The sequence below is a fragment of the Mixophyes fleayi genome, chromosome 12 (assembly GCF_038048845.1).
Source record: "Mixophyes fleayi isolate aMixFle1 chromosome 12, aMixFle1.hap1, whole genome shotgun sequence".
Classification (NCBI taxonomy): Eukaryota; Metazoa; Chordata; class Amphibia; order Anura; family Limnodynastidae; genus Mixophyes; species Mixophyes fleayi.
Genome location: NC_134413.1, coordinates 50083827 through 50097721, shown reverse-complemented (window position 1 = coordinate 50097721; position 13895 = coordinate 50083827). Strand labels below are relative to the sequence as shown.

The window sequence follows — 13895 nt, the reverse complement described above, 5'->3', positions numbered from 1 at the left end:
GCACCACAGGCTATAACTGAGCCCACTGGCCCTAGAAACAGGATTTGTTGTATAGTGACCAACCATAGTGTGCCAGAGAAAACAACCCAGCTGAAGACTGAGGGGGATAGAGGGAGAGGAGTGAAAGAGAATTAAGAAGAGCCGGGATGAAGAGGAAACAGAGGATAATTAATAAGATAAGATATTAAATGTCTTATAATTGTAAGGAGAGATGAATATAAAACCTCACAATAAGGGGCACAAATCTCAGCATGTTAATTTTAACAGTTTGAATTATGAGCTGTAACCAGTGCAAGTTTTTGTCCACAGGAGAATTTTTGAAGCTCGTGGCCTCGGGCAAGTGCTCTCCCTGCCCTACAACTGTTTCTGAATAGAATAGAAGATATGAATTTTTCTATTCAGTAACATTTTAAAAAGTGCCGTACACGCTTACACTTTGCTGGAAAACTTGTTACCTACTTAAATCAATCTTTGTGTGGTATTTTAACATTCCAAGATTATAAAAAGTATAAAATGATTGCTGTCAGTATGTAGCGATTGCTCGTTTTCCTATTATACGCAAATAGAAATTTATTTACACTACCCCAAAATAAAACTACATTTTAAAAAATATTCTTAGAAACGCTAAAATGCTATGTGTAGTGAACATAGAGAAATTAAAGTTGTAAGGATTAACCTGTATAATAATTATGAGGAATAAAGACTAACAATAACTGTATTATAAATACTGTGTGTCAAACAAATGCAAATGACTTCAAAGCGAAGCCCTGCTCTCCAAGGGTAATGATCTAATTCCATGTGTAAAATATGAGGCTTCAAAGGTCTTTGCAGTGAGCTACATCCCGACATAGGAGAGTTTTTTGACACCTAGAGAGATGCTAGGGAGCCATGTGTGACCATGGCATGCAATCTTGTATATAAAACAAATAAAATGCAGTTTTCAAAAATGCCACTTAAAATCAATAAAAGTAGTGATCAACCAAATATTCATCAATAGCATGATGAAGAGCAGCCCATATGTCAAATAAAGCATTCTGTCACACAGAGAAGTTGAGAAAATGAGTATAAGCTCAACGAATACGCTGGACCTAGGCCTGTTTGGTATCAATAAATTGGTAAATTCATAATCTATTAATAATAAACTTGGGTCTGCGTGACACTCCACAGGAAAGTTAGGTCCCATAGTAGAATTGGGTATTAAACCAGGCAACATGCAAATGGTGATTTTAAACAGTGTCACAGACTTCAACCCCAGCCCCGGAGGTGGGGTAAGGTGTAACAGTTTATTTAAAAGCGGAGACCAGTTACAAGAAATTGTCAGTCTTTTGGGAAATCAATCATCATTGATAAGCTGTCCATCTTCAAGTCAATTTTCCTTGGCGCAGAATATATCACTGTCTGTAAGCTATACTCTGAATTTAATCCCTTTACTTTAAATCTGTTTTGCTTGTGTATGTATGTAAATTGTTTAACCTGTATTGTATTTTGTTTATATAAAATGTAAAAATTAATAAGTGGTGCCCTTATTGCTCTAAACAAATTAACTGCCTGTTATAGAAGAGAGAGATTGCTTGGCAGAGTTAACTCTTTCGATACAAGTGTGTGAAGTGTTATCTGTTTAGCTACCAAAGTACAGAGTGTGCGAAATTGGTCAATTAAGTCATAGGTTTGATATGGGCCTTATAGGTAGGTGGCGGTAGTTGCGGAGAAGTGTGGAAGCGTGTGTCTGTTGGAAAAGGGACCAGCTAAATCTGTAGCCTGAAAGAGAGGTTAGTGTGAGGTGTAGGTTGGAATCCTGTATGTTCCCTTAAGTAAGCTTCCAAGTCACGAGTGCGCAGAGTGTAGTTTGTGACTGGTAAACGTAGTTAGAAGAGGTTTTTGGACAAAATAAAGGTTATATATTGTTTGACTGTGTAAATATATGATAAGATATTAAAGCAGGGAGTGGCAAGAGGTGACTATTCGAGAGAGAAGAGAGAGGAGAGAAGAGAGAGAGAGATGCACCAAGACATTATCAGTAGATCCTTTAAGTTGCGAGGTGGGGCCTTTTGGCTCAGACTTGTTTTTCCAGCACATCCCACAGGTGCTCGATTAGATTGAGATCTGTAGAATTCCAAATAAACACCTTGAACTCTGCCATATTCCTGAACCCATTCCTGAACAATTTTTCCAGTGCGGCAGGGAATATTATTATACTGAAAGAGGCCACTGCCATCATGGAATTCTGTTGCCATGAAGGGGTTTTCTTGGTCTGGAACAATGTTTTGGTAGGTGGTATGTGTCAAAGTAACATCCACATGAAAGCTAAGACACAAGGTTTACAGCAGAACAATGCTCAGAGCATCACACTGCCTCCGCCTGCTTGCAGTCTTCCCATAGTGTATCGTGGTGCCATCTATTCCCCAGGTAAATTACCCACATGCACTCAGTCGTCCACATGTCGTAAAAGAAAATGTGATTCATCAGACCAGGCCACCTTCTTCCATCACTCCATGGTCCAGTTCTGACACTCCCCTGTAGGCGCTTTAGGCTTTGGACAGGGGTTAGTATGGGCACTCTGACCAGTATGTGGCTAAGATATGTTTTAACACCTTTCTAGCATAGCCAGCATTACAATTTTTAGCATTTTGAACAGACGGGATAGCTTTCACTCCCCACATGCATCAATGAGTCTTGGGCATCCATGGTCCTGTCGCCAGTTGTCCTTCCTTGGACATTTTTTGGTAGGTATTAACCACTTTATACTGGGAAGACCCCAGAAGACCTGTCACTTTGGAGATGCTCTGACCTGATCATCTAGCTATCAGAATTTGGCCCTTATCAAAGTTGCTGAGATCCTTACGCTTGCCCATTTCTTCCTGCTTCCAACACATCAACTTCAAGAACTGGCTATTCACTTGCTGCCTAATATATCCCACCCCTTGACAGGAACCACTGTAAAAAGATAATCAATGCTCAGTACTAGCTGTTCTCTATCTATACCACTTCTCTTGGAAAACTAATAAGCTCCTTTGGATTTCAGCATCATCACTATGCGGATGATACACACATTTATCTGTCCTCTACTGATCTCTGGCCATCTGTGATATCCCACGTTACTGACTGTCTTTCATTTCATCCTAGGTGTCCTCTCGCCAACTCAAACTCAAACTTTCAAATACAGAGTTAATAATATTCTACCCGCCAACAGAAGCATACCTGACATTTCTATTTCTGTTGATAACATGACCATAAATCCCACCCCGCAAGCTCACTGCCTAGGTGTGATCCTTGACTCAAAACTATGCTTTGTTTTCCACATCTACGCTATCTCTAAATCATGTTAGATACATCTAAATAAAAAAATAACATTTCCAGAATACGCACACCTTACACAAGACACTGTAAAAACGTTAATTCATGCACTCATCTCCCGCATTGACTATTGCAATTCCCTTTTTACTGGTCTTCCCCTAAACAGACTCAAACCCCTACAATCTATTTTTCACACAGTTGCCATACTGATTTTCCTTGAAAATCGTTATTCCTCTGCTAAGCCACTCTGTCAGTCTCTACGTTGGTTGCCTGTTTTTTACCGAATCCAATATAAAATTCTTCTAACATACAAGGCCATCAACAAAACAGCACTAACATACGTCTCCTCACTTGTCTCAAAATATCTCCAAACTAGTCAACTCCGCTCTGCGTCTCTCATCCACTCTCATTAAATCCTCCCATTCCCAATTACAGGACTTTTTCGAGCTGCACCCACTCTGAAATTCCCTCCCTCGCACAATAAGACTTTCCTCTGGTGTACAAACTTTTAAGCGTTCTCTGAAAACCCACCTCTTCAGGCAAGCTTATAATATTCCTCAACCACTCTCTTAAACTCACTAGGCTATCCTATTACTACCCTTTATACAATTCACACAAGACAACAACCCTCTGACCCCAGACCAACATTGCTTTGTGACTGGATCACATAGCATACAAATCACTTTTTATCCTTTGCATTCTGACTGGACCAATATGCAGTATGCAGATTTAACCTCATGTATCTGACTCCCATTGACATATAGATTGTAAGCTTGTGGACAGGGCCCTCTTATCTCTCTGTTTTACCCAGTATTGTTTGTTACGGTTTGTCCCCAATTCTAAAGTGCTACGGAACTTGCTGGCGCTATAGAAATAATTGTTAATGATGATGATGATGATGAGCAATGTATATTCAAGTCACTTCTCAGTGGTTTTAATGTTGTGGCTGATATACATGCTCAAACTACAAAAAATAATGGATGTACCCAGGAAAAAATAAGTGGTTGAAACAGTGGCATTATCAACACATCTATTCTATAAGTCAAATATGGCCGAAAGCATATCTGAATATTTGTTTCTGATGCAGTTACGATAAATAGGTGTAAATCTATCAATGTTTGCAAAGTACACCATACCGTGCTTTTAGAAATAGGCAATATTCACCTCTGTGTGCATCTCTGTTTTAGTGAATGAGTGTATAACAGGGAGAGAGAAGTTATTAGCCCATAGGAAGTTACTCCTTGGTAGAGCAGGTCCAATCTGGCTAGATAAAATATGAAGCAATACACTGTGTTAAATTAAATAATTGTACAATTTCCTTCATAATGCTGTCTCCTGATTATTTCTAGCTCTATTGTATACATTCCGCAGTGTCTCACGTGCTACATTTTTTAGTATATTAATAGAGATGTATTCACATCTTGGACTGATTAATTAAGGAACTTAAATTTCAAGTTTCTTATTTAAGTCTCCTGGACAAAACCATGTTACATTGCAAGGGGTGAAAATTAGTATTCTGTTTTGCACATAAGTTAAATACTGACTGTTTTTTCATGTAGCACACAAATATCAACTTTAAATTTCAGTGTACAAATAAACTATCAAGTATTTGTGTGCTACATGAAAAACAGTCAGTATTTAACTTATGTGCAAAGGATGAAGACATGCATAGTGAAGTACCATTTATACATTTTAATCCACAAAGACCTATGAGCCAATAAATTAGAGGGACTTGTACCTTGGCAAATCTGGGTATATTACCTATTTACAAACACCCGGTGGATATGCAAGAAGTGTGACATGAAAAAGCTTGTTTAGTATGTAAACATGACCTGTGGACACACAGATAGCCATCTTTTCAACTCATTTGTGTCAGTACATTATGTATGCGTAGTGGAGAATAGCGGCAGCACCAGACCTGTATTGCCTTTTACTACATATGTTTATTGGTGAAGGAGGGGAAACATCCCTCTGGACTAGGATCTTCAGGCAGCAGTCCAAGTATATTCTTCATTGCATCTCAGAGCGCCATTCCCAATTCAATTCTCTTATTAGACTCTCTCTATGCACATTCATTAAATAAATATATATATATATATATATATATATATATATATATATATAGTGCTTTTTTTCCCATTGAACGCTGGGAACGGCGTTCCGGCACCTTTTTTTTAAAACTTTTTTTTTTCTCTGCGGTGCTGCTACAGTGCAGCACCGCATCTGTGTGTGTGTGTGTGTCCTGCTTCCGTCGGCCGGAAGCAGGGCAGCGGGAGGAGCAGCGATCGAACTAAGAAGAGTGAAAAGAAGTATGCAAAGAAGGTAAGTAATACTGACTACAGAAAGCGGGAAGGGGCGAAAGTAGAAGAGGGCTACAGAAAAACAAAGGGCGAGCAGAAAGAAGGCTACAGAATAGAGGGGGAGCAGAAAGAATGCTACAGAAGAAAGGGGAAGCAGAAAGAGGGCTACAGAAGAAAGGGGGAGCAGAAGGAAGGCTACAGAATAGAGGGGGAGCAGAAAGAAGGCTACAGAAGAAAGGGGAAGCAGAAAGAGGGCTACAGAATAAAGGGGGAGCAGAAGGAAGGCTACAGAATAGAGGGGGAGCAGAAAGGGGGCTACAGAATAAAGAAGGGGAGCAGAAAGAAGGCTACAGAATAAAGGGGAAGCAGAAAGAGGGCTACAGAATAAAGGGGGAGCAGAAAGGGGGCTACAGAATAAAGAAGGGGAGCAGAAAGGGGGCTACAGAATAAAGAAGGGGAGCAGAAAGAGGGCTACAGAAAAAGGAGGGAGGTGGAAAGAGAGGGCCACAAAAAAAACCAGGGTGCAGAATAGGGGTGAGAATAGCTAGCGGCCATATGTGAGAAAAGTTGGTAGGCAGCCGCAGCAGGGGACATGTCAGTGTGTAACAGGTGAGTGATGTCCAGTTGTTATGTTTGTTTTATTAAATTAACATATGGGGCCTCCCCTCTAGATATCCTGCGTTTACTCCATCAGTCATCTGGACTGCAGCCTTGCCAGCCAACCAGGAGGAGGTAGGAGTTATATATATATATATATAATTTTTTATTTTTTTTCATAAAAGATTAATAAGACGTGAGTTCCGGCACCTTTTTTTTTTTTTTTTTACAAAAAAAGCACTGTATATATATACACACACACACACACACATTCTCTCTACACTAGGGTATAAAAACACTTCTTATTTCAACATATTATTACTTGCAGCCCAACGTTAAAAGTGAGGCATAATACTAAGCAGATCATTTATCATTTATCCACAAATGAAATAATACGTATTCCGATTAGGTAATGCCAGGGTAGGGAATGTAAGCAGGTTGGAAACCATTACACTACTACCACCACTAATTTCTGCCAACATGCCACCACATACAATATACTGACCTATTAGCGACTACTAACAAGAAACGAAGGCAGGCTACCACTAACAAGTTACCATCAGTGTATATGTGACACTGTGACTGCAGTACAAGATTAACATTATATGGCCCGCATTTGTCTGACTAAAAACACATGTACACGTCAATTGATATGGTTTTAGGTAGGGCAGATGCATGTGCTAGCACGAATACATCACATCAACATTGAGGTTGTGGATGCTATATTTACGGCATCCATATCATTAAAATATCAGGTCAGGTTTCTAGACCAAATGCCCTAAAGTGATTGCAATGAGATACTATCTTTAAACTAGTTTAGTAAGTATGAGAAATTCAAGACTGAGGGCTAGATGCCATTGAAATTTTATACATTTGAGATAATTGGGACTTTCTTATTTAAGAATTATATTTGCTTTTTCTTTTACATTCATGTGTATCATCACTTTGCAGAATATCACAAGGACTGAATATACCTGAGACTAACGTTTTAGTGCTGAAAACATATAAGAAAGACATATAAGACATATAGCCCGTGCAGTGTCTCTCTGCCTGCCCCTAATCGCAGAACTCAGGACCTGTAGTGAACCACTCAAATTATTCATCCAAATAAAGCTCTGATTGCCGTATTTAGTAGACTCAGCAGCCTCTGTGTGCTGTACAGTTCAGTAATATGTCCCTTTTACATATCCCACACACTGAACAGTCTGAAGGGAACATATTTTAAAGACAAGCTTGCCAGGTTAGAAAGAGAAGAGGCCACTTACTTGGAGACTGTAGGAAGTGCCTGATGGCTGGCATGAAATAATCCACTCACTGTAAGGGAAAGTTGGGACAGGCAAGGAGAGAGCGCGGGAGAGTGGGGTGGGGAGAGGAAACCTAACATGTTTGTACAATGTGTGTGTGGTTTTTTTTTTTTTTTCCCTTTTACCTTGCTGGGAGTTTGATTACAGGGTGGGGCATATCTGACACAGGTATAAGAGGTTAGGAGTTGTCTGACTGGCTATGCACAGTTCTAGTGCTTATCAGTGTAAAGAAGACTGATCTTTGCTTTACTACATAACCTGGTAGTTAATAGGGTTAAGGAAAAATTGATTTATAGATTAAGATCTCTAGCTTTAAAACAGAAAAGACACAGATCAGTTGTGGATCCCACTTTGAGTTCTCAATAAACTTCTTTCGAATTGATACATAAACATTCATTTGAAGACCCATTGTACATTTAACTGAATTTTTCAAATGTTTGCATGCAGCCAATCTATAGGAGAATTAATTATAATAATATTTACCAAAGCTCTGTTCCCTATTTGTGGTTGAATTCATGAAAGCAAGATTGTATTTATTTGTTATGTATAAATCAGTCTGATCACAATTTATCCAAAAAGCTACACTCTGGGAGACAGATATCACCTACCTTATACAAAATCTTCTACCTTTAAAGACTCGGGTCTGGCTGTATAATTATCCTAGATTTGGCCCTATATCCGGGATTTGACAGGAGCTCACAATGTGTTCACAACCATGGGTGAATATTAAATCACCAGTGACATGGTGTATGTACCCTTACTCTATAAAGTTGTAAAGAGATTAAACTAAGGCTTTACCTATTTATCTATGTAGGGCCTTGCAGCATATTCCTTCTATATGTTTGGCTTTGGATGGCCACTTTGCGTGGCTGTTCGTCTCGGGGTGTGGTTGGAGGGGTATTCGGGGTGCACATGAATGTGAATGATATTTGCATGGTAACTTAACTATGCCTAGTAAGTATTAGACTTGTGTCCAACTCATTAATAGATGTCAAAATGAAGACAAATGCAGGTTGTATATACTAAATAACATATGCCTAAATTAAATGAAATAGTTTCAGTCTCTATTTTTCAGCCATGTCTTTACATCAGGCAGGCGAAGATATTTATTTGTGTTGCCCTGGTATAAGGCACAAAGCTGTTCACTGGTCATAATTATATCTTGTGCAAAAAGCAAAGCAGAGCTGCGTCACATCTCAGACTAATGACAATAAATGCTACCCGATTATATAAATACATGGCTGAAAGGCACACAAGAGAGATAAAGCACTGTATTTAGTAACAGTTGTAGGAGAATGCCTGAAGACCAATAAACTAACACTTTAAAACTGCATCTAGTTTTTTATTCAAGAAATCTGAAACAGGTTACACTGGTAAGGGCTAAGTGTGCAGATTAAGATCTATACCTAATTGTATTCAATGAAGCTTGCTAGATATGCAATATTTAGTTGCAATGTAGTGCAAATTTCCGTCACAGTCAAAGTTCATTCATAAGATTAATCACAACCAATCACATGAATAAAAACTGCATTGTGCATTGCATCAAATATAAACCCATACAGAAACGTAATTGACAACATAAAAATATATTTAATTCAAATACTCATGTCAATAAAGGGCTTAATTTATATCAAATATCACAACTTTGTATTTACAGTCATTATGTTACATTAATGAGGTTCTGCTATAAAACGCCCCTGGAGGAAGCAAAGGAGTGATGCTGAAAATAGTGGTCAATTGCCATCATTTACTAGGTGGTGTAAAAATCTACTCAGTAGGTGATAATAACTGACCACTATATTCAATAGCAAAGGTTACCCTATTTCACAGTATAATATACAGAAGAAAAATATTATCCAACATTTTTTAGAAATAAGGTTTCTCATTCATCACAGGATGTTTTTTATTTTGGGCTAATCCACATGCAATTTAGGGGGGTTGAGACCATCACATATAGCCGGATATTTGACTTTTCTACCTCCAGCCCGCTGAACAAAATCATGATGTGCAGGGGTTTCAAAAAAGCCAGGTTACCAAATTCTCCCATAAGTTCTTACTTTTATGTTTCTTCCCTGAATGGTAAGAGAACGTGTGTAATTTAAAGAATATATATATATATTTTTACCATATGGAAACAAAAACATTTTGCTGGCATCTTATTACTATAACCATATTTGATATCAGCATCAGTGGATAAATATTAATAGTATATGGGACAGTATATATATATATATAGACAATATTTTTGGTAAACAACTATATTTTTGTATGTTGTAAGTTTAATATTGAAATCTATATTAACTATTATTAATGGGCAATAGTATGGCAACAGTGTATACATTAAATTGTAAACAAATGTTTGCTTTTTAGTAAGATTATTTGTTCTTAGATGTTTCACTTATCTTAAAGCGATAGGCGTCTATTTATTAAAATCATGCGGCATCAATCAATATGCATAGCTACAAAATCGCAGTAATGCATATTTAAGCAGCACTGGCTACTCTGGTAGCCCCAGCTAAGTACCCCTCAAGCTCAAACTATTTTCCCTATTTACCAGTAGCCTAGTGCTGCCGGTGAATGGAGGAAGTGCTATGCGCATAGCGCTTCCATGGGTGGAGGATCCTGAGAAGCCGGTGAGACTTCTGCTGGATCCCATAGAAAATGACAGGTAACACTATCCTGAGATGGTGTCACCTTGCTGCGATATGCAAAGCTTTTCAAAGCTTGATGCATTACAGAACTTCGCAGTCCCCATATTAAGCTATGTGGTCTGCGTTAAGAAAGTTAAGTGTTATGGCAATTTCTCCTGGCATAAACCCTCCATACATTTTGCGTTTTTATGGAGAAATCAGCTATTTTATCCATTTTAATGGCTGGTGGCACTTTAATGTATTAAAGGAGAACAACATTGCTCTATCTGTGATTAGGCACTTTTGTACTATAGTATGTGTATATTCTGCGGTTGATTTTAAGCTTGATAAAGTGTAAAACAATGCATAAATGTTGGAATAAAAATATGGATTAATCAAGACCAGTATTCTCAGTACTGTCTTTCTATGGCAATTTCAAGAAAATGCCTTCCCAGCAGTCGTGTCTAGTGTTAGAGCTGCAAAGAAATCTGATCGTTTAAGGGATACTTTGAATATAAATGACATCCAAACTTCACAAGGTCACATTCCTTTGCAGCAAGTATGAAAATGAACAAGTGAATGGGACACGTGATTTCTACTGGTGCCAAAATCACAAATTTTCGTTTGCACCTTGTATAGAACTTTAATAATCTAATGAGACTGATTAATGGCTCTACTGATCCCATTTAATCCATCCTGCAGGATATTTTACCTCTGTGTCACATCATCCCATGACTCACATTAACACTACGGAATTCAGTTTTAACAATAGATTTGGATGACCCAGTTTGATGACTAGATGAAATGCTGACTCCTCATAGAGTGAGCTCGCCTCAAAAATGACTCAGGTCTTTCTTACTTTACAAGGAGAAAGAACAGGGATCTGGAATTTTGTGTAGACATGTTTTACCAGTTCTACGTGACTCACCTTCATGTAACTAATCCTAAAATCTAATAAAATCATTGAGCAAATGTACAGTTCCCTCCATGCAGCCAAGGGAAAGCAACAGTTAACATGTAAACCTACACTATTCTAAATTAATCTCCCCAGTGAGAAATAATGCATTTGACCTCTAAACAAAAGCATTGGTTATCCCAGTATTCCTTGGCAGCAAGGAATGGCAGACACATCAACCTGGGCTTGAATAATTCATGTACAAAATAAGTTTACATCAATGATACAATATTAAGTACATGAGCCCAAGTTAATTAAGGAAAAGTGAGTATTAAGTTTGTGAGCAAACAAATATCTCCCAGGTGTAATAGATCAGATGGATGTCCTCACAAATAAAGAACAGATTCATTTCAGGCCATCTCTCCTTCAAACAGTTTTAACCTTTTTCTTGATTTTCTACAAAGAACTCTTCTCTACAGGCAGGCGACCGTTTAACCATTGTCCAGTCATGGGCCCCCATCATGCCCAACACAATTCAGAAATCTGCCATGAAACTGATATTACTGTAGCCATTAACAGTGTTAGCTAGACAGACCTCCAAATGTATGTTTACATAACACAGAGTATGTAGCTGAACGCATGCTGCAATACTGGCAATTGGCCCAATATCGCAGTGCGAGTGGCCCCACAAGAACCCTGATGCCACAAAAATAATAAAATTTAAATACATTGGCTTGTTACTGGGCATGTTAGTAAATGGGATTGCAAGACAAAAGCTATTGGCATGTGTGCGCAGTGGCATGTGTAACAGGCACCAGTGAAACTAGAGAAGTTCTGGACAATTGGTCCATTTGCAGAATGACCAGATCTCATACATTTGTCCACCTATGTGGGAGATCAAATTGGATAAAAACCCTGTTGCTTAGCACCGAGTCCAAGTGACAGAATCAGTCAGGGTGTGGCCTGCTTAATATACTTTCGCAATTCAGAGACTGTATTTTCCGGTGTGTACACAAGCCACTTTCATCTGCCCAAGGGTAAATAGAATGTATTTTACAGACTTTGCAGAGTAATCATCTTTCAGCGTCTCATCAGAAATAAGGATCAAATAGTATTAAGCAACATATATCCATTCTAAAGTATTTCACTTCATTTTTTTTTTATATTTTATTGAGATTGGATTATCATCACTTGCTGGAAAATCACTGATTAATTCTTGAGACAACACTATTCATGTGCAGTGGTTTGTTGATATTTCTTATTCATATATTTTATTGTTTTCCCTGCACTGATCTATTGATACACTATGGCAGGGTTTCCCAAACCCAGTCCTCAGGGCTCCCCGACAGTGCAGGTTTTCCGGATCACATGTGACATAATTAGGACCACCTGTGGATCTGTTACAATGTGTCAGTCAGTAATGAATACACCTGTGCTCCAGCAAGGAGATATGGAAACATGCACTGTTAGGGAGCCCTGAGGACTGGGTTTGGGAAACCCTGCACTATGGGCTCTATTTATTAAACCATGAGCAAACCTATTTAACAAGGATAGCAGCCACATTTCAGGATAGCAATAGCAGAATAAAATTAATGGACAAAAATGCTTTATTATTGCAATAAAGCATTTTTTTCATTTGGTAATACTGTAAAACATGTTTTATTGTTTTCTCATTTAAATTTGATGGGCAAAGATTCTGCTTACTTTGATATTTCTTCACTCTGAATATTTGCAATTATCAGCAGTTTGACCTGCCATCTGTCTGTGTTCCATTCCATTTACAGAAACAGATCAGAAATGCACCTCAGACATGATTAAGATGGGGCTTGGGATATTCATACGTGGGACTGAGGGGACATAAACACAGTGGTCAAAGTGGAAATTTGGAAGTAGAGGAATGGAAATTTAGTAGTGGCAGTATGGAAAATGCAAAGGAAATGTAAGTTAATGGAATGTGATAGTTTTACAATCAAAGCAGTGGGAGAAGCAATGGTATGGTATGCTACTTTATACCAGACCACTTCAACTGCATATACATCAACAGTAGGGGCAATGGAGAGCAAATGCAGGACTGAATAGAGATGAAGAGAAATAGTACACGAAGAGTTGTTATGAAAATTTATGTATATGTCCCTTGCATTCTGATAATACCCATCTGAGGTATATTTCTGCTCTAATTAACATCAGAGTAACTGAACAGAGGAGCAGAGGCAGAGGTGCAATGCCAGGAGTTGTTCAACTGCATTCACCATTATAGAGTCCAAGGGAAGTGGACAAACTATGACAAAAAGATTGTAGACTACTTATTTTCTTTTTACCAAGTTATATCCCTTCAACAAATCATGTCAGAGACCTAATTTTTTTTTTAGCAAAACATTTGTTTTTTTAAAGAAAGTACTTTATCACAATAATGGTTTTCTAAGATATAAATATTTAAGAATCTTCATAAAAAAATATTTTGGTCTCTGCTATTTGAAAAGCCAAGGCACCAAGGGGTCTATTTATCAAGGATTTTTCCTGTGTTAAACACCCGAAAACAACAGTTTTCGGGTGTTTACCGTGAAATTGCTATGTATTATTGAAGCATCGCAGCAGATATCTCAGATATCTGCTGCTTTGCATTTGCTATCGTTTTTCTGAGCACTCCCCATAACAGTGTATGGGAAGTGCTCAGAACCGCTATGTATGAAAGTCTATTTAGAGAAACTTTTCTCTTTTTTTACATGTTAATGTACGCCATCTGAAGCTGGCGCCATCTGAAGCTGGCGTACATTAACATATTTGAAAACTTTCGCGCTGTCCAGCTCTGCTCTGAAGAGCAGAGCTGGACAGCGCATGTGTGGAGGGATCATGTGATCCCTCCCTGTCAATCATC

The 13895-nt window shown here is 38.3% G+C and overlaps 1 protein-coding gene across 4 annotated transcripts in view; it reads right to left on the bottom strand.

The window, feature by feature from the left end:
• PAK6 (p21 (RAC1) activated kinase 6) overlaps positions 1-13895 on the bottom strand; it is a 131439-nt gene that overhangs the window by 61527 nt on the left and 56017 nt on the right. The window contains exon 1 of one of the 4 annotated variants that reach the window (XM_075193086.1): positions 7457-7565. The exons of the other annotated variants lie outside the window; for them this stretch is intronic. The gene's annotated coding sequence lies outside the window, so the exon portion shown is untranslated. Of the gene's footprint in view, positions 1-7456; positions 7566-13895 lie in introns of those variants that run through there. 4 annotated transcript variants of the gene reach the window in all.